This window comes from Chaetodon auriga, chromosome 10 (genome assembly GCF_051107435.1).
Source record: "Chaetodon auriga isolate fChaAug3 chromosome 10, fChaAug3.hap1, whole genome shotgun sequence".
Classification (NCBI taxonomy): domain Eukaryota; kingdom Metazoa; phylum Chordata; class Actinopteri; order Chaetodontiformes; family Chaetodontidae; genus Chaetodon; species Chaetodon auriga.
Window position 1 is genome coordinate 10,597,115 of NC_135083.1, and position 20,386 is coordinate 10,617,500.

At 44.6% G+C, this 20,386-nt stretch overlaps 1 protein-coding gene across 5 annotated transcripts in view; it reads right to left on the bottom strand.

Moving 5' to 3' along the window:
- The window catches only part of zbtb46 (zinc finger and BTB domain containing 46), a 61,026-nt gene extending 40,948 nt beyond the window's left edge, over nucleotides 1–20,078 (bottom strand). For 2 of the 5 annotated variants that reach the window (XM_076740197.1, XM_076740193.1), the window contains exon 1: nucleotides 19,728–20,078. The gene's annotated coding sequence lies outside the window, so the exon portion shown is untranslated. The remainder of the gene's footprint in view (nucleotides 1–19,727) is intronic. The other 3 variants (XM_076740194.1, XM_076740192.1, XM_076740195.1) reach the window with 2 other exon arrangements.
- Nucleotides 20,079–20,386: the final 308 nt, after the last annotated feature.

Consider the following 20,386-nt stretch of genomic DNA (forward strand, 5'->3'; position numbering starts at 1 on the left):
TTGAGAGTATTCACCTTTCACCTTTGGAAACAAACCTCCTCCTCTCTCTGCTCTTCTTCTCTCAGGGCCACTGGCACATTCAATTGTATAGCCCGGTCTATAAGATAGGCTCCCTCTCAGAGCCACACACACACAACACAGAAGAAGTCATTTATTCACTAAGAAATAACTCAATACCCTGCTATTCCTCGTTTTTCCAGCCAATGTGGATGGTGAAATACAGGGTCACTGTACAGCAAACGTCGGTCAGCGCCATTTGAAACATGTCTCTGACTAAGAGACGGTGAAAGAAAGCCAGCTATTCCAAATCAACAGCTGGAATGAGACCGCCATTGCTCAAGTGCTGCATGGGTCAGGGTCCTCCACCTCTCCATTTCCATCTTTGTTACCATTTTTTAAGTTTCTGTATTAATGAGTGGCGACAATGACAAGCACTCGAGCAAACAAGAAGCATACTAATGCCAGCCACAGCACTGCACCCTGCAACAGGACAGGTGAATCTACAGAGCAGGTTCACCCAAATGACAAAAAAAAAAAAGCACATTTGCCTCTAGCCATGCAGATAGCTTTGCATTAAAGAAATCTGTCACTGAGATTTCTGCCTCCACTTCAATACAACAGAGGTTAATAAAGGCATGTGTGGTGCTCACAGCATTGAGAATTTATATTTAAGACATTAAAGAGCAGCATCTCTTAGAGAAAGTGTGCTTATTACTCACAGTAATCCAAAGAAATTGGCTCCAAACAAACTTCCATTCCCCTATTATCTCAAAATCTAGACAAATAAAACCAAAATCATCTTCATGGCTAGATACCTTTAGAGGTAAGTGAGAAAATATTTCTTCCTTTTTTTTTGTATTTTGGGTGAAAACAACCCTGTTATGCAGTAAAGCAAAAACCTTGACAATATTCAGTTTTAAGAAATTCAAACAACCCAAAAAAAAAAAAGCGTGTGTGAATAGAGGAAGTCTGCTAACTGGGACTTAAGTTCATTAGTGCAACTTTTTTACTCTGTGTGGTAATGCGTGTCCAAATATGAGCTAATGATAGTGTCAGCGTGGTACTGCACTCTCATACCGGAGCGTATTCAAGTTTCTCTGCAAGCATGTGTTTGTGTGTTATGTGCCGTGAATGCGTGGCTGGGATTGCACCCAAAGACATGTTAAATGGTGCCTCAAATTTAACAAAAACAATGATCAGTGGAGGGCAAAACAACAGCAAAGGACTGGGAGAAAGAGAGGGAGAGGTCTAATCAGATTTATTGCTTCAACAGACTCGGAGACATACTGAGTTAGCAGTTAGGCAGAGAAGAGGAACTTTAATGGAGTGCGCTTTGACCTCTAAACTCTTTGCTTGCCTAATTGGCTTGTTTAATTTCAGCATGTCCAATTCCCTCCAGTCAAAGACCCCTTTTCCAGAGGAACCAATCCAAATGCTCCCCTTCCTACAGTACATAAACACCCACATAAACCTCTCCAGTGTTCATCCTGGCTTTTCATTACTTCAGAGAGCAACTCCATCCTTCCCCACGAGCTTAGACCATCAACAGGACCAAAAGCCGCTCCCTCTACCGTGTAAGAACAGCCTTGATTTATAGAACACTTTTTTCCAAATATACACTTGACACAAGATGGGAAAGTAAGATAAAATGAACTTGTCAGACAATCAAGTAAAGAGGGAGAGGCAGAGACTTTTGTGTCTCATCCAAAGCATTAGCAGTCTCACCAAGGCTACAGAAACTAAAGCCTGCTTTCAGGATGTCACAGAGCAGAAAAAAGCTCTTCATCCCTCTATGAAATTTCACCGCAAAAAAAAAATAAAAAAATAAAAAAATAAAAAAAGCAAGGAAAAAGTCATCAGGAGGCTGGCTGACAGTCTGTGAGCGCTTATTTGTGGTCAGAGACGATTGTTTCAGTAAAGCATGCCACCAGAGCTCCAAGTCGCTGTCACCCTTCTGAGGCCAAATCAAAAGTGAATGTCCTCCTTACCCCCCCCCCCCCCAACACACACAAAAAAACACACACAATCAAGAGCCCCGTTCCCCTCACAACAAACACACACACATCCAGTCCTTGCGCCTAAATACACAAACACGTGCAAGGACTAAAAACACACACGTTCACATGCTTAGCAGAGCCGTCATGGCATCACACCCGGTTTGTCCTGGTCACATCAAAGCAAAGTCACTTTAGGCCCCAGCCAGACAACTAAAGAGATGAGACGTGTGATGGAGTGAGAGAATGGGGCTTCCTCCTTCTTGTGTTTCTCTTAATGCAGCCTGTCCCTCCGAGCCACTTCTCTGCCTCCTTGACCGCACAGGACTGTGGGGAGACGGAGCGCAAGGTCCTTCTGGATCAAAGGCAGAGCGATACTTTGTTTGTACGGGGGTTTAACAGACGGCTTTCCACGGCGGGCTCACGCCGAGGTATTCAGACATCACTCTGGATGCTACAGATGTTACAACAACACGATTACACAACATATTTTAGCAAATAAAACTCACCTGAAACACACTTTTTCTTTGGCAAACCACGTCTGTTGATTCACTCCTAATTAACACTCTTGTAGGTACAAGGTTGCTGCAGGTTCCTGCACGTGCGTTAGCACTATCCAAGCAGTTTCATACTCGTTCAGTTCTATTTATTTATTTCAAGTTGGTCAGTGCGAATTATCATTTAGAGACCAGTGTGCTGCATACAAAATTGCCACCCTCAGCTAATCACTCTACATTCAAATTATGGCCCTCTGCTCAACAAATGTAACAGTTGTGCTCATTATTTGATAAAATGACTTTGGTTGGACGAGCATATCAAACTGAAGGAAGACAGAGTTCACAGAGCCTCTTGTGTGAGAGGTAAAATAGATAAATAAATAAATCCCATTCATAAATGAAGAGAAAAAACAAACATTTGATGTGCAGATTGAACCTGTTTCTGCTAATGTACATTTGTTGCAACAAACAGACAACAAAGCATGTGTGATTTTGGTAGATTTAAGGCCATTAACAACAATTTTGTGCGTATATATATATATATATACAGGTGTGTGCGTATGTGCGTGTGTGAAAGGGGTTACTTGTAGTAACAGATAATCATCACCTGTAGTTAGTCTCAGCTCTTCAGATGTTTTAGCATCTTTTAGCTCAGTGTTTTGGTTTTGGTTTTATCCTCTCTCGCTGCTCTCATCTACTAAATAACTTCACATCTGTGTAACAGTAATATTAGGCTACAGTTTATCAGTTGACTGTGCTGATGTGCAGAGTTTGACTCATCTAAGCACCGAGCTGTAATAGATCTCCAATCTTCATGTACCAACACATTCTCAGTTCATCTCATTTCTACCTTTAAGGATCCTCCATTAGCAGTAAATTCCCTCCTTTTCACATCCCTCCTTTTATCTCGGCTCTGTCGAGAATCAGCAGGGAGGACATCTTGAAACTGTCCACGGATTGAAGAAGTGAATGGATGGGAAGAGGAAGGAGGAGGGAATATCAAGCCAGGATTCAGTAGCCAAGAGTAGGCATTTATGTTGTCAACCGTCCCAGCTTCATGCCTCAGCTACAACATTTTATCAGTTAAGCTAAAAGTGAAACCCATTCCTTTTTGCATATTTTCTAGTGGTGACTTGCACCAGCAGACTACGCCGTGATAGCAGGCAGTTTCTGTGGAAAAGGCAAACAGGTTGGCACGTCTGCACTGAATGAATTATATATTATGTAAAGCTTTCAAAACAAAGTGAAATAAACGATGTTAGCCTCCAGAAAAAGATATTAAGAGAATCTCTGACATAATATGGTAATATCTATGAAAAATTAAAACGGCACAGGAAGAAAGAATTGGTTTACTTGTGAGTGTACTTTTCCCCTATAATGAAAGAAAATGCTGTGGAAAAAAAGCAAGCAGCCATAAGTGGAATTAAAATGAAATTCAGCGAGACAATGGAGGCACTGTTCTTCAAACACATGATTGAGGACAGCCATTCCTTCCCGAAGTAAAATCTACGAGTTCCTCCACTTAAATAAAAATGAAAGTTTCGTTAGATTTAATTTTTCTAAATCCACAACATAATCCTCGACGTGTGATAAATGACGTCGGCTGAAACTGAATTTGCAAATACGAGGCCTGTGAAAGGTCATTATGAACATGGGGTGAGGTCAAACAGGAAAGAGGAAAAAGGCCAAGAGCAGAAGAACGAGGGAGAGATAAAGAACAGTGAAAAACAGAGAGGGAAGAGATAGAGCAGAATCGCAGAGACAGCGAGGCTGGAAAGATAGAGACAGAAGATAGAAAGAGGGGGAGACAGGAAGAGAGGGGAGAGTGACTCAGGCAGCCAATATTTTTTAAACAGCTTTGCTTCCACTCAACTGGGCATCAAGGCCATTATCCCGGGGTTAATCCCCAATCCGACGGAGCTGGCAGCCTTCCGGGACAAGCCAGGGTGGCAGCCCATCAACAAGGCAGGCAGGGACGAAAATAACACACACATACTCACACATGTGCACTTGACACACAAGCACACACAGACAGGCGTGCAAGCTGCAATTAGAAAAAATAACACAACAAAGCTATTAGCACTGAAAGGCCTGTCCTTAGCTTCTTCGTCCTTACTGTTCGTCTCTCATTTTATCTCAGACTTCTGTATGTCTCACTGCATGCGCTCTTGTTGCCAGTTTCCCTTGTTTCTTTCATCACACACCCTCCATCTGTCCACCTTTATTTTCTCCACCTTCCCCACCAGCTCTACTCATGCCACATTTTGCACCTCTACCTCGATCTCCCTTTCTCCGTCCACTCTCTGTTTCTTTGGCCGGCATCCAAGGAGTCAAGGTGGAGGAAGAGATTGACTCAAAGAAGGATAGCCATGTCATGTGGAGAGGGACCAAAGAGGATCCAGGAGGCTTAGGGAGACTTAGTGCTACTCACTTCATCCCTTGCTCCCCCACTCCTCTGCCTCCTTAGTCCCCTTCCACACACACCACCCGAAAACAATACCTAGACCCTCCGCGTCCTCACCTGAAGCCCTCCACGCTGCTCATCGCACTTTCTGCACAATCAGTGCACCGGCCAAAAATATCTGCCTCTATAAGCCTCATGTCCAGCTTATGGCACTAATGTGTACAGTCCAGCAGATCAAGACCTTCTCCACCACCTTGTCCTCTCACCTTCAGCCACACAGGTGTTAAGCCTTGAGTGATCTTATGGAAATCCAGCCATAGTAAGGATGGAGCGGGATCATCCCAGAATGACCGGAAAAGAGGTGTGACTTGAAGATGTTGGTGTCCCTCGTGCCAGCTCCACCTCCAATGACCCACAAAGTGTCAGTGACACCATTTGACATATCAAGAGCTTCAAAAAAAAAAAAAAAAAAAAAAGGTGAGAAATGCCATTTACCTATCTCTCTGTCTTTTTTCTGTCTTTGTCCTTTACACTTGTGCATGTGTGTGTGTATGTGTGTGCAGTTTCTGGGCTATCTTTCTCTCTAGGCCCCTAAGCCTGCTATGTCTCCCATGGTAACTCCCTGACTGACGACCCGGGGCTTAGCCTAAATTCTCTCTCTATTAAAAGCTGTGAAATGCAAATAATGAAACATCTCATTACCACTGTCGGAGAACCCAAAATGAAAGGAGGGGGAGAGCGGGAGGGAGGAGCGGAGAGGGGAGGATGAGGAGGACGGTAAGAACTGAGCGGCAGGAGAAAGAGGGCTATACGGGAGGGAGGGAGGCGGAGGAGGGAAGGTGAGAGGACAGGGAGAAACAGAGAAGGAGAGCCGGAAATAAAAGAGTGGAACAAGAGGAGGAAAGGATGGGAGAAGAAAGGGGAAGCGAGGATGTGAAGGGCAGGGAGGGACAGCCAGACAGTGAGCCTTTTGCTTGTCATGTGCTGCCGTTAACATAGAGAGTAGCCACGACTGGCCACCTATGCAAACTGGGTGGAGGCTTCATGAACTGAGCTGTCAGTTCGGAGGGTCATTCAAATGAGCCCAGCGTTGGAGTTTTCCACTTGTGTACTTTACACCAAAGTTCAGTGTAAAAACAGACCATCAGCCTACAGCTGTTCAATGCAGCTGTCGTGTAATCACAAGAGCCCAAAATGAATATTTGGTTTGTGAATATATGTATGTGTGTTGATTGATAATTTTATTATACCCAAAGGGGATTATTAGTTACTAGGCTTTACTTTTATCTTTACAGCACTACCATTAATCACCTCGGACCGCCTAAACAAAAATGCATGACAGTACTTTCCCATAATTACTCAGGTTTAAGTATAATTCTGAGGGAGGAAAGGGCTACTTTTTGAAAAACATATCTGAGTCGTACAGGGAAGTGAAATCACCTACAGGAAGTGCCTGTATTTGGTTCTGTAGGTGGGAGGAGACTGGTCGTGGTAGTGGTGGAGAGGAGGGGGGGGGTCATGTGACAGTAACCACATCACCTCCTGTGGTCTCCTGGTGCAAAACCCAGCTTCATCACTGCGACACTTTGGAGACTCATCTGCTTATGTGCAAACCCCTGATATCATGAGGGAATTCCTGGGAGGCGGAGCTTTGAGGTGTGACATTGTCTAATAGCAGGATTAGTTTGAGACTTCTGGGAACTCTGTTGTGTAAGGGTTTTTTCAGGTCACAGATGCACCTTTTCATCTGAATGGATAAAAACATTCTTTAAAATGTCATGTTAAACCCGGAAATTTTTAACAAACATCAGCTTTTACTGTACTTGTTTGATACTGACTGTCTGCTTTCAATTTTGGATTTACTCTATTACTGTACTAACATCACTTCTCAAAAACCATGGGCATTAATTTGTTGCCATAGCTGCCTTCACTCTTCTCTTCTGGGAATGTTTTCCACAAGATTTGAGAGCCCGGCTGCAGGGAAGTTGGACGATAAGGTCTGGCTCGCAGTCAGTGTTGCAGTTCATCCCAAAGGCGTATGACGGGGTTGAGATCAGGGCTCCGTGAAGGCCAGTCAAGTTCAACCACACCAAACTCACAACTACAATTACTGCCTCACGGTTATATGCCTCCACCAACCAGTCAAGTTGCACTTTCCATCCATGTCTGTCCACACTCATATATGCAGTGAGGACTTTGAAGGAATTTAATAAAAGGTGTTAAGCGTATTTTTTGTTGAAATCACTGTTCTGACATGCATGATTCCAGTGAATAATTTCCAGTGAGAAACATGCTGTCTTCACTTAGAGACTATTTTTTACAGAGGACTCATCACATGGCGCAACAGCAATCACCTGAAGCTCGATATCAGCAAAACCAACGAGGACCACTTTTTACCACCTGTGTGAATGATGTGCTTGAGCCTTGCTCTCGTGAGTCTTTGTTGTGTGTCCTAGGTCTCGATGGTGGAGGGGAGGTGGTGTGGCTCAGGTCTGTTTGGTGAGGCTTATATATTTGTAATTTTGTACTGTATACTGTAATTCTGGCTTATGTTTGAGGGATCCCTCCTCTGTTAATCTTCCTGAGGCTTCCTCCATGTTGCTCATTAATGGGACTTGTTCCTCATCCTCTGCCTGCTTAGGGTCTAAGAATGGAGGATGTTGTTTGCCGCACAGACTGTGAAGCCCCTTTGAGGCAAGTTTTCGATTTGTAATATAGGGATATACTGTATCAATAAAATTGATTTGACTTTACCTTGTTAAGCTTTATTGTTCTTGTTCGGCTGTATGACTGCTAGCGTTCATTGAGAGAAACCAAAAACAGAGTAAAAATTACTTGTATGTGTTCACATATTTGGCCAAAAGACACACAAGAGAACACAAAGTCAGCCTCGTCAGTAGACAGTGCTTCAAATATGGATGTTGCTGCTTTACAATCTATACAATCAGCACAGTTTCAAGGTGAACACCCAAGATTAGTGTCACCAATTCAGTATCGGACCAAATGTGAAATATGATCGCCTTCTGTTCCTGTGTATGGTGTTGAATAATGGCCAGAAAAGTGTTTTTGCAGCACATTATGATGTCACAGTGAAGCTGGCGTTTGACTTTTTGGATTTAAACCATCATCACTTTTTTGACATTTGTGTGACTTTTTGTCATAACAAGTGTAAGAATTCTTGAGTTATGTCTAAAACGTGCCACAATGTCCTTTGTCCAGCAAAATACAATCAGTTCATCATTATCAAAGTCAAAATTTGAGCCAAATTTGAAGAATTTCCCAAAAGACTTTCCTGAGATACTGCATTCACAAGAATGGGACGAACAAACAGACGAACAACCCAGAAACATAACGCTTGCGACCACGGCTGTCGCCTGCTTGGACACATAAAAACATTTCTTTTTCATGCTGAAACAGGAAGGAGCCACCTCAAAAACTGCGACGACAAAATTTAAACCACACTATTGTCTAACATATTGAAGTAAACTGAAGATTTCACAAAACTGGAAAGAAGCAACAGAAGCAACATGACCGAGGGTTCACAGAGGGCTGTCCACATACTTTTGGCCATATAGTGTGTTCTAGTTCTTCGTATCTGTCCTTGGAATAAAGGATTATAGCTGACATTTGGGTGAGCTCTGGGTGTGCCCACTTCTAGTTTCACACCCAAAATGTGTGATCATCCGACCGCTCATGTTCTTCGTACTGACACACTACAAACAACAAAAAATTAAAACAAAAAAACCCCCAAGACTGTTCTGTTAATTGTCCCTTCTAGGTGATTTTTTACATCCCTTTGCCTTTTCTCCTCCAGTTTCACTCCATTTGTCTCATTTGGCAAATCTCAGTTGAGTTTTGAAAAGCACCAAATGGCTTTGTGGCTTAAGTGATGATGACAATATAAGGCTATGGAGTGGCTCAAAACTCACATTTAACACCCACCCCGATCTCTATCTCTGCCAGCGAGCCACTCGGAGTGCGTGTGAGCGTGTGTGTGTGTGCGCGTGTGGTTGTTGAGACCCTTCTATAGGTCTTAACACAAAACCTGTCATAGCGAAAAAGCAACCTGTCACGACTCAGCTAGACACGACTGTACATGACTGTACCGCACAGAACACAGGCAGCCTGTTCCCAAGCTGTAAAAACAGTCACTGCAGCCACCAGCCACAAAGGTCTCAGACAAGAACACACATACAAAGAGCAACTGAACAGTATGGAGGAAATGAAACGAAGGGTTACCAGGAGGACGAAAATGTAAAAAAAACAACAAAAACGAACGAACGTATGGCACAACAATTCCTGTCCTAAAGGAATAAATGTCCGAGGGCTAAAAGCTAATTGTTGTTTGTTAAAACGTGTGGCTTTTGAATGCACAAGTGAATGACTGAATGATGGTGACTCACTGCTGGTGGCCAGTCGCTATCTGGTGCCGAGGCGGCTGTCCAGAGAACGTCTTTGTGTGTGTAAGGGTAACTTGGTGTGACTGTCGCTCTGTCAGACGGCAAACAGAGGCATCTTTCTCAAATCCACGCTGGGCCGCGGCTTACAATGAGCTCACGCAAAGAGGGGAGCAAAAAAGCTGCAGCTTAAGTGTGTACTCACAAGGACAACAGGCACACCCTCCATCCCCCTGAGCAAATATTAAAAGAGACTTCACTCCCAGCTAATCTAATTCGCAAACACACCAGAGCACGCGCAAACAAGAAAAACACATAATTTTACTATATTAACCTAGCCCTCAACATGCAACATTCACTAATAACTTACTAACATTCCCACAGCCTGCCGTAAAACAACTGAGCAGCACAGTGATTTACATATAGATAGAGAAAGTGTTTATAAAAACACATTTGTATATAATAGCCCGAGGCTGCATTGTCACTCATCAAGCTGATCAAAAAGCAGCTACTATACAACACTGATGAATCTCGGAGCGCTTTTGCGAATCTGTCCTTCAACAGCGGAAAAAAAAAAGGAGGTGAGATAAAGGGAGAGAAATCAAGGGGAGAGGAGAGGAGCATCTAAATATAGAGAGACTCACATTTTGGAGTCAGAAAAGAGACAGTGAAGGGTAAGAAAGAGGGAGGGAGACGGGAGATGCAAGAAGAATAAAGGAGGAAGAGGGAAAGTGAAGAGAGATGGGGAACAAATAAGAAAGGAATGGAGATTGAAGAAGTGGAGTGTTGAAGCAGATAAAGAAGAAGAGAAGATGGAAGTAGCGTCAGCGCAGCTCCCGATCGATGGCTGCAGAGCCTCGGTGGGTTTCTCATCTACTGTATGGTTTGCTTAGTGGACGACTGGAGAACTGGACATGGAGGACACTCAATTTTGCCTGCGAGACTTGAGAGTTCAATACACCGCACAGTGTATCACCACAGACGTTTATCAATACGTAGCGTCGATAGTGAGGGTCTGCCCCTTCAGTGATCTTTTCAACTGTTTCAACACGGACTGGCCGCGGTCCCTCTGCTCAGTAAATTCTAATAGTCATCAGTGAAGATGCAAAATCATTAAAGTGCTTTGTCTTCTTTGTTTCCGTGCCATGATTGGCTGTTCAGGGAGGAATTGCACCAGTTTACTCTGTTTCCTAAAGCCACGGCTAAAAAAAAAAAGATGTCAGATATCAAGTCAGGTTTCAATTTCTTTTGCTGAAATGCAATTGCTTTCAGTGGAAACAGACAACTTTTCAACCTCCCCCCACCCACCGTCCTCCCCCCAACGTTTCCAAGTGGTATTATTGTTGGCGCCACTGTCGCAAAGACAACCAGATTGCTTTCCGTTTTCCTCGGAGCCTACAACACAGGATTTGACTCCAAATTTCCGTGAAGAAACGATCAGCGCCAATTTGGAAATAAGAGAGAAGACACAAGAATGTTCAATGAAGAGGTCAAGTCAAATTGTCATAGTCACACATATAGTAAAAGCATAGTTTGAGTATTTGCTTTGTGGAAAAAGTTGGTGTTGGGGCGGAGGGGGGAGTACACAGAGCCATTAGGAGAAAAAGTGCAAGTTCATTTACTCATTTAGTCTTAATGGAGACATGAAAAACTGTGCGTTGTGGTATTTTCTATTCTTAGATTTTCATATGAACAAGTATCATCAGCCTGACATAGCTGACACAAAGGCTGCCGGCAGGAATCGAACCAGCGACCCTGTGATGGCCATGCAGCCACGTGGCGCACTCAGCGAACATTTGGCTACCAAAGCGCTTTGATGTTATCATTAATCTGTTGTCATTACAATGTGCAATCAACATTTACTTGATAATGCTGAGTTAAAAGAAAACCTGTCTATCGCCATTCTAAAACAACCAACTTCTTTATGGAGTTCTGTATGGGCGGTGATGTCGCTTGAGGCTACCACGTCCACTGTGACTGACTACGAGCGAGGTTCGACCAGACAAATGCCTCACCTGGATCCTCTCGTCTGTCCTGTCCTCCTCTCCTCCTCTGTCATCCTTTTTTTCCCTCCCCTTATCTGTCTGTCTTTTCACTCACAGCGTGTTTACTCCAATGCGGTTTGACGTTTGACTGTCACCTGTTGACTAACATGAGCGGCTGCCGTGGCTCGCAGGCTTTTGGAACTATGGCAGCTTTTTTTTCCCCCCAACAGCGATGGAAAGAACTGCAAATTCATGTACAGAAGTGTCATAGCCAGACATAAGAGACACAAAGAGAGAGGGAGAGACAAAAGGACCACTGTGTAAACTCTCATGATCGTGCTCACCATTGCTAAAGACAACACCCACCTTGGAAACCTAATTTTGAACAAGTTGCACATTCCCACATTGTGAGGCAGTGCCAGTATCAGGTGTCCGTCCAAACCACCAACCACCAATCAACCGCCACCCCCTTCGTGACACACCAGCGCACACACCAAAACAAATGGGAGGGGGGAGGTGAGATAGAAGACAGGAGGGAGGGATGGGTGCGGGGGTGAGAAAGAGAGAGTAAAAAGAAGAGGGCAAGAGAGAGAGCCAGCCAGAGACAAAGGCAGAGAGAATGACAATGAGTGAAAAGAGGAAGAGTGGGGGAAAAAAAAAAAAAAAAGAAAATAGAGAGGACGAGATGAGGTGAAAAGCGCATTGCCAGCTCAACGTGCACATTCACAGAGCAAGAAGAGAACAAAAAGACAACAACAATGAGACTTCCATGTATATGCACCGTTCGGTTTGTGTGTGCGCACGGCTCGCATCCATTTCTGCTCGCTGTATGGAGCAGCGAGAAGGCCCAAGGGGGAGTTTGCCCCCCGCCACTGAAAAGGGGATGTGAACCTACTCACTTCTGTTCACATCTGGATTGGCTTCGCCTCTCTCGTTCATAAAGGGAACTATACGGCCACAGGAGCCCGTAAAACGTCCAGCAACGATGACAGAACTTATGTGACAGAGTTCACATAAAAATACACTAAGGATCTGTTTTTGAGTGCTGAAAAAGCCTTTATAAATCAAAATAATCCAGCTTCCCCTTTGAGACGTCACCTTCTAACCTAAAGAGACAAGTTATTCTAACTTGGACGGCTCACCTTGGCAGCGAAGAGTCCATCAGGCCAAAAAAAATATTCGTGCTTAAGCAGAAAATGGACCCTGTTTCCATTGTTGCTGGCTGTTGCATTAAGGTGTTGTATAAATATGAGCTAGGGTCAGGGGGAAGGATAAAAATGAGAAAGAGAACAGGGAGAGGGTAAAAATGAGAAAGGGAGTAGAGGAAGGGTAAAAATGAGAAATGGAGTAGGGGAGGCCACAGGAGGCACCTGGCCCACTTACAGCAGAGGAGGGGGTGGTGGAGGAGGAGGAGGAGGAGGAGGAGAGGTGGAAGATTAAGGAGTGGGAGGGAAAAAGAAAAGGAGAAGGTGGAGAAGGAGAAGGAGGAAAAGGAGGGAGGCAGAGGAGGAGAAAAAAGTGAGGGAGATGCAGCTGGGATGGAGCAGAGGGTACGGGGACTTCGGGGGCTCGGGGTGAAGTGAAGGAACGGGAAAAGGTGAGGAGAGAAAAGGATGTGAGACGAGAAGGCGAGGGAGGAAAAAAAAAGAACAGATGAAATAATGGGAAGGGGGAGGAGGGCAGAGGGGGAGGTGAGAGCAGGAGAGGCAGAGTGAGAGGGAGGGAGGTGGGGGCTGGAGAAGAAGAGGTGGCCTTGTGATGCTGAGAATGGAGGTGGTGTATGCGTGCGCGGGATGAATGTGTGCACGTCTCTTTCTGTGTGTGTGGGTGTCTAAAATTATGACGAAAAACTAACACCTCACCCAAAGTATGAATAACCGACCACAACAGGCCAATGTCGGTTCAATCTCTTCTCCCAGCACATTCGAACAGCCTGCCTATACCACTAATATCCCACTAATACCACCCACAGTCCTCGCTCCACCTCACATCAATGAATATTTCATGTCCTGATGGCACTTTTAAAGCAAAAACTAATTAGCAAATCCAAGTTGATCTGGCATTAGTCATATCAGGCCAATTAAAAGCCCAGTCCTACTGTACATGTTAATGGCAGCGAAGTGGAATAATTGTATGTTGAGCAGGGGAGAGAATGTTAAACAGGCCTTGTTAGCAGCACTTTAGCACTCTAGCCAGAGTCCATGGCTGGATTACAAAACTCTACAATGCAGGGTAATGTTCGTCAGAAACACACACACACGTACAGAGGCGCACACACATCTTTGAAAGCGCCAAACGAAAACTCGATCCATTAATTAGAGTGTCGCCATCAATTCCATGGGGTCAGGTCTGATACTTATAGCTAAAGAAGAGAAATATTTCCAGGGAAAATGATGGTTTTATGCTTCAGTAATAATATTAAACAGGGATCCAAATATTGGCAGGAGCTCACAGGTCAGATGTTAGGCAGTATTGGTGGGAGAAAACATTTTCTGCTCCACGCGCCGTTTCTGCGGTCAGCACCGGTCAACATAAGGTTGTAGAGACAGCGTTTGTGTGGTACCGAGTAGGGAAAGGTGTTGGTTCGCGTTCGAGCCTTTCCAACCTTCCCTCTGTGTGTTTTCTTACGCAGAAGTTTAGATTGAGACAGACAGCGCTGACACACGCAGACTAAACTGTGCTGCACGAGAAAGTGACAGAATAACAAGGGCTCGAACTCTTTTGGCGTGGATGCCTGTTTCATCACCCCCTTCTCCTCCTCCTCCTCCTCCTCCCTCTCCCTCCGTCTCCCCATTCTCTTTTCCTTCACATTCCCTCCTTTCCTTCCCCACTCTGCCTTCCCTGTCTCCCGCTCTCACCTGAGCTTTGATATGGAAATCTCTCACCAGCCACAGCCCGAGGCTAGTTGACTGTTTCTAAAGATGTATTTGCTCAAAGCCGCTCAATTTCTCATCAAATGCTCACACTGTGTGTATAAAAGACAAACTCTTTCACTGAGAAAATAACAACTAACAACCACGTACTTATACAAGGCTTTCAGCAGTCTGCAAACCCCGGACTCCAACAAAGAGGTTTTCCAAGCCCAAAGCTTCAAGTTCTTAATAGCTTATATAAATTTGTCTAAAAAAGATGGTGATCTTTCTGCAAAGTGGAGAGCTAAGGACGCTAACTATCTTGTCAATAGAGCACTTTGAATAAGTGTGTGCTTGTGCAGACGGTTCTTCTCCCACTGCTTTACCAGTCCTGCCCTGCTAGGTAATTATTCTGCATTAAGGATGCCCAACCTACACGTCGACAACACTGAGCCAAATAAAGTGACAACTGGAACAATTCAAGGACAAACAAAGCAATTTGTAAGAGATTTAGAAATAAGTGAATAATTTGCGAATAAGTCAGAAAGTCTGTTTGGGAAGGCAAAATATTAGGCGGTTTCTCGTAAAAGAATGCAAATCACACAAACAACGATAATCGGTCCCATGTCAACTCATTACCTGGGAGCAGAGACATCAGCGGTTGATGTTTTAAAAAAACACGCTCAAGTGTGAATCAGTGTGATCTTTTAGAGATTTTTTTACTTTTACAAAATGCTGCTTCTGTCAAAATTCCTGCAGACATATAAATGTTTCAGTCAGAATATCCTCAGTACTGAGGCCATTCATAGTTTAAAATTCAGAGGATCTGACTGGGAATGTAAAGCTTTTAATATACAAAGGACATTGTTGCTAACTGCTCTATACAGAGAAACACTGGCACGAAGCAGAAAGCTTCAGAGACATGAAAAAAGATTTTTTATCTCTTCCTCTTTTCTTGCATTAACACCACGCAGAAACCTAATTGCAAGGATAATATGTGCATGTTGTGTATCTGGCTTGCATTACCTGACGTGCGAAACAGCTGCCGTCAGCTCCTCACTTGTTGCAATATTTGTTTTGACAGCATCTGAACAAGTGGAATCGCACAGTACGTACAGTAAAACCAACAATTAGGAGTGCAATAAAGGAGGAGGGCGATATCAAGGCTGGCCCGACTTTGGACCTTGACGCAATTGATAACTGATGTTAGAAAATGTCAGAAATTCAAGAAAATAACACATGATGCTGATAAGCATTGTGTGATCACACGGCTCTGGTTGGAAAGAGACGATCCGCTCCGCATTCCTAAATAAAAGAAAAACACACCCTGATGAAAGCACACAAACTGAAATCCCTCATCTGCTTCCTCAGGAATGTGTGATCCAAAAGGTGTTTTGCAATATCAACAACTCCAAAGAAAAAATTCTGACATCTTGCCATTTTCACTGCACAAAAACCCCACTTGAGCTTATTTTTAGCAACAATCAAATTATAATTTTGCTTCTGGACTTTCAATTTTTACTCGTAGATTATAAGAATTAGAGCAAAAGCTGCAAATTACCTCCCAATTTAAAATTCAGGGACAAAAGAACAAAAGAAAAGAACAAGAGAGCTTATTGATTTCATTGACATCCTATCTTGGAGGCAGGTGCATGCATGCGTGCACCCACACACGCACACACTTACATGCACGCACACACACACACACACACACACACACACACACACACACACACACACATATACACAGAGCTATGAAATATTAACACCTACGTGAAAAGAGAAGTGGGGTGGTGGAGAGTATTTGTGTGTGTGTGTGTGTGTGTGTGTGTGTGTGTGTGTGTGTGTGTGTGTGTGTATGTGGTTTGGGGTGGGGATGGCTTATACTCACCTGTTTTCTCTCTCCAGGAGGTCGGGGGGGGGGGGGGGGGGGGGGGATGTCAGATAGGTGGATAGGGAAGACAGCTGTTACACACAAACCACACAAACCACACACACACACACACACACACACACACAAACACACACACACACACACACACAAACACGCACATCCCCCACAGCATCCATGTAACCCCATGGGGATTAGGAACACCTGTATTCAGCACTGCACAATGAGATACAGAGGCAGTTAAGCTAAAAAGCCTTGGGAGTTATTAGAGGATGGGGGATGGAGCTACTTTGGATTCAGGGGTTAATGTGTGCCAAACTGCCTTGACACCAAATAAGACGTGAGAATGATAATATTCGCGACGTGACAGATAGAAGACAGAGTTGTCAGAAAACTCCAGAGAGACGTGTCATGTAAGATGTGTACATGCGAGTGTAAACGGCTCCTTTTGCAGTGTGTTAGCCAAGCAGGTGTTCCCATTAACAAGTGAGCTCCGAGGGGGGATCGGGACGAGAAAACTGGCAGAGAGAGATAGAGACAGAGAGATGAATGGAGTACAAGGTTGCTGACAAGGAACAAACGTGTCTTTACGGAGCATTTGCCCTCTTTTCTATATTTCTCAGATTCTAGATTACGTAAACTTGCAGTGTACAGTTTATTGTCTTGATGTCATGAACACACATGTACTGTTGTGAGGGGGTAGTACACTACATCCCCAGGGTTTGCGTAGCTGAAGTAGACTAACCTGCTACCACACAATTCAGCCCACAGCCTGCATGGGAGCACTGAGCACCACCTACATACCAGCAGGCTCACACACACACACACACACACACACACACAGACAGCGAAGAGGCAAGTGTCTTGAGCACCAAACCTGACTGCCATCCAAACCAAGCCCCTCCGTCTCATTTTCTCACCCTCTTTTCACACCCTGCCACACCTTGACTGTTTCCCACAAACCTCCACACTCTGCACCCATGTGTGTGGATGATATTCAGTGGAAGAACCTGCACCACCTTTGGCAAACACTGCATGCAAGTTTGGCTTTAACCACGAGAAACTGAAAAGTAAATTTAACCCGCTTATCTTGTTTAATCAGTTCTAAAAAAGGTCCATTCATGAGAGATAACACAAGAGGAAAAGTGCTTCAAATCCTCCTTTGCAATCCCACAAGCACACGAGCAGCTAATATTTTTTCCATCTTTCGGGCCGATCTCGCCTACACTCCTCCTCCACTCATCCTTGTAGCTGTTGTCTTGGTCTGTATTATATTTTCCCCGCGGAACACACAGATGGAGAAGATGCTCACACACACACACACACATACACACACTCGTGCACACACTGATGTCCACTGCTCTTCTAATAGCAATAACTACACAGTTCCACCTCGGGGAAGCAACCTCAGCGGGGCTGTGGGGGGGCCAAACCCACAGACACAAAGCATCCTGGGAGGTGGTTCGTACCATGGTGCAAAGGTGTGGCTGGCATGTTCATTTGTTTTAATGCCACGGTAGATAGATAAGCCATCTTCTGCTCGTGAGGACACAATGTGCACAGATGGCCATGCATGCAAACACACACAAGCCTACAGTAATTGAATTACCGAAGAAAAGACTTTGGAGGGTTTATCATATCAAGCTCCAACCCTTAACTCCATAGTAGGCAGGACAAAACAACCCAACAAATCCAGTGATGCCTAAAACAATCTGGAAAAAAATCACTAGATGGTCTCTTAATCCCAAACATGCAGTTAGCTACTGTCAAACAGAGGACAATGCTTAGATCTAAGTGGCTGTTACAGTTACAGCCTTAAACCGAAGCCAAAAATGGCATGCTGGTACTGTAAAGTTCCTGAAGCACATTACTAAAATGCAGAAACACATTAGCAGCTCTCAAACAGAGAGTCAGACGGTCCCCTGTAGAAGTGTGGTACTTTCATTAACTTAAAGTTAGTCCAACAATGGCTGACGGCTGAGCGTCTTCCCAGCTATCGCCTGAACGAGGCCTCAACAAGGTGCAACAATTAAAAAAAGAAATCCCCGACAGTCTAAGTTTGTGTCACAGTTCGAAAAAGTTTGGAAACCACCTCCCCAATGCAAAGATAATCACTAGATGCCGAGCGGCGCGGGTGAGATCCCTGATCATTTGATGAAGACACACCTGGCTGCAGGCTGCACGACAGGCAGGCGCACGGTGCCGCGTGCATGCAGAGCGCTGGCTGGAGTGGGGTTGTTCCCCTCCTCGCATGGTAAGCATGGTAGAAAATGGAGGAAGACGGAACTGACCGGTTTGAGAGGGCAGACAGCAGACATACACATACACACACACACACACACACGCAGCACAGGAGACAGACAGAGAAGCGGCGAGGGAGAGACGCTTTCAGCTTCAGTCGCCAATAAACAGAAAACACTTGACGCCACACTTTTCAACTCTCAACACAGATCAGATGATGATCAACAACTACCAGAAAAAAAAAAAAAAAAAAAAAAAAAAACACCCCCGAGAACATAATCTGCAAACAAAATCCCCCCCACCTCTCCTGTCTTGTCTGGTCCTCTAGGGTTGGGTGTTGACGCAGCAGAAATTTCCAGCTGGAGAAATCCCCCTTTTGGAGGTTAATCGAGGGGAGAAGGAGGAGGGTTTAAACCCTTGTCTTTCAGGCTCTGAGCGCTTTCATTTTGAATCCCCTCCAGGCGGCTGCACGGTGCATCACCCGTATTTTATGTGGCACGATTATCTGTGTATGACAATTTCCCCTCGGCCGATGTGGCAATAGGTTGTCATGCTGTTCAAAACTTTGCAAATTTCACCAGGATCCGCTGGTATCATCCAACTGGGATGCAACCAGCCGGAGAATGATTCGTGTGTCTGCAAGAGTCTCATAATCTACTGTAGCTGAGCATATGTGGAGAGATGTTTCTAAAAGTATAGCCTACAAAGAATAAACGTGTGCAGGTAGGTGACATTCATTCAAAATAATAGCCTGTGAACTGGGGATGTATTTTGTTCCTGCGCGCAGTTAACGCACCATTTAAAAGTCTTTCCAAATATAGGCTACATGTAGTTCAGTGAATATAAAATTATATACATTTTGGAGGCTGAGTAGCCTGCATTACAACACATGCCCAGAAAGTAGATATAAATTGCTTTTTTTTTTTTTTATTGTAAGACAACTGTCTGTGGTCTCTAATCAGTGTGTGAAACGTTCAATGTGCGAATCCCGTCAACGGATGACAGCTTCTCCAAATATCAACAAGCGCAATTGACAGCTGGCTGTCACGTATGAAACAGGTAGGCGTACTTTCAGACTGTCGCCTGCTCACTCGGTCGGGTATTTAGCTGTCAAAATACACTCATGCCGTGGCTAACATGATGCCAATGGACTGGAATAAAAATAAATAAATAAATAAAAAGCAGAAAACAGACAGGCCTTAGCTTTTCCGATGGCCAACTACAACAGTGCCGCGATCGCGAAGAGTTGCATTGTGTCATGTCTCCAACCTGTGCGCCCACCAACTATCAGCTGTAGACGCGATGGCTCCGTGAGGCAGAAAACTAATTGTTGACATGATATAAAGCCAGGGAAATCCTGCGATGTCCGCCGCGTCTGAATGAAATCTCAAACCTGTTAGCAGGGGAGCGGGGCTGAATGCTGATTTTAAAAGGGGCTACTTCTAACATGAGGAAGTCAGACATACCTGTTACCCCATGGGGTCTGGGGTGGACGCGGTGTCGGTCCTTCGGAGTCCAATCTGGTGTGACAGGCTGAGAGAAGAAAGGAGGGGATGTCCACAGCCAGGTACTGTCCTTCCTCTCCTCTGTATGCTTTCTTGAAGTGTTATTCCCCCTGTTTTCTCCCACTCCCCGCTCTTCTTCCTCCACCAGCCCCTTTTTTTCTTTCTCTCTTTCTCTCCCCTGCTTTTCCGTGTCTTGGTATCAGGAGCCTCCCCCTCCTCCTCCTCCTCCTCCTCCTCTGTGCATGTCTCTCTCTCTCTCTTCCTCTCTCTCCGTCTCTCTCTATCTCACTCCCCCCACTCTCACTCTCTCTCTCCGTGTCCCCGTATCTCCTCTCTCTCTCTCTCTCTCTCTCTCTCTCTCTCTCTCTCTCTCTCTTTGGGCAGAGTCAGGAAATGAGACAACGTGAACGCACACACCGCGCGTATCCATCTGATCTAGGACGAGTCCCACTCTTATCAGAAACACTCAGGCAAAATTTACATAGTAATGATGATAATAATAATAAAAAAAACATGCTACTAATAATAATAGTATTTATATTAATAATACAGAATATGTGACTGTGTAATAATGTAAGCAGGGGGGTTGTCATGAGTCCTGTGTGGTTCATGGGGCTTGT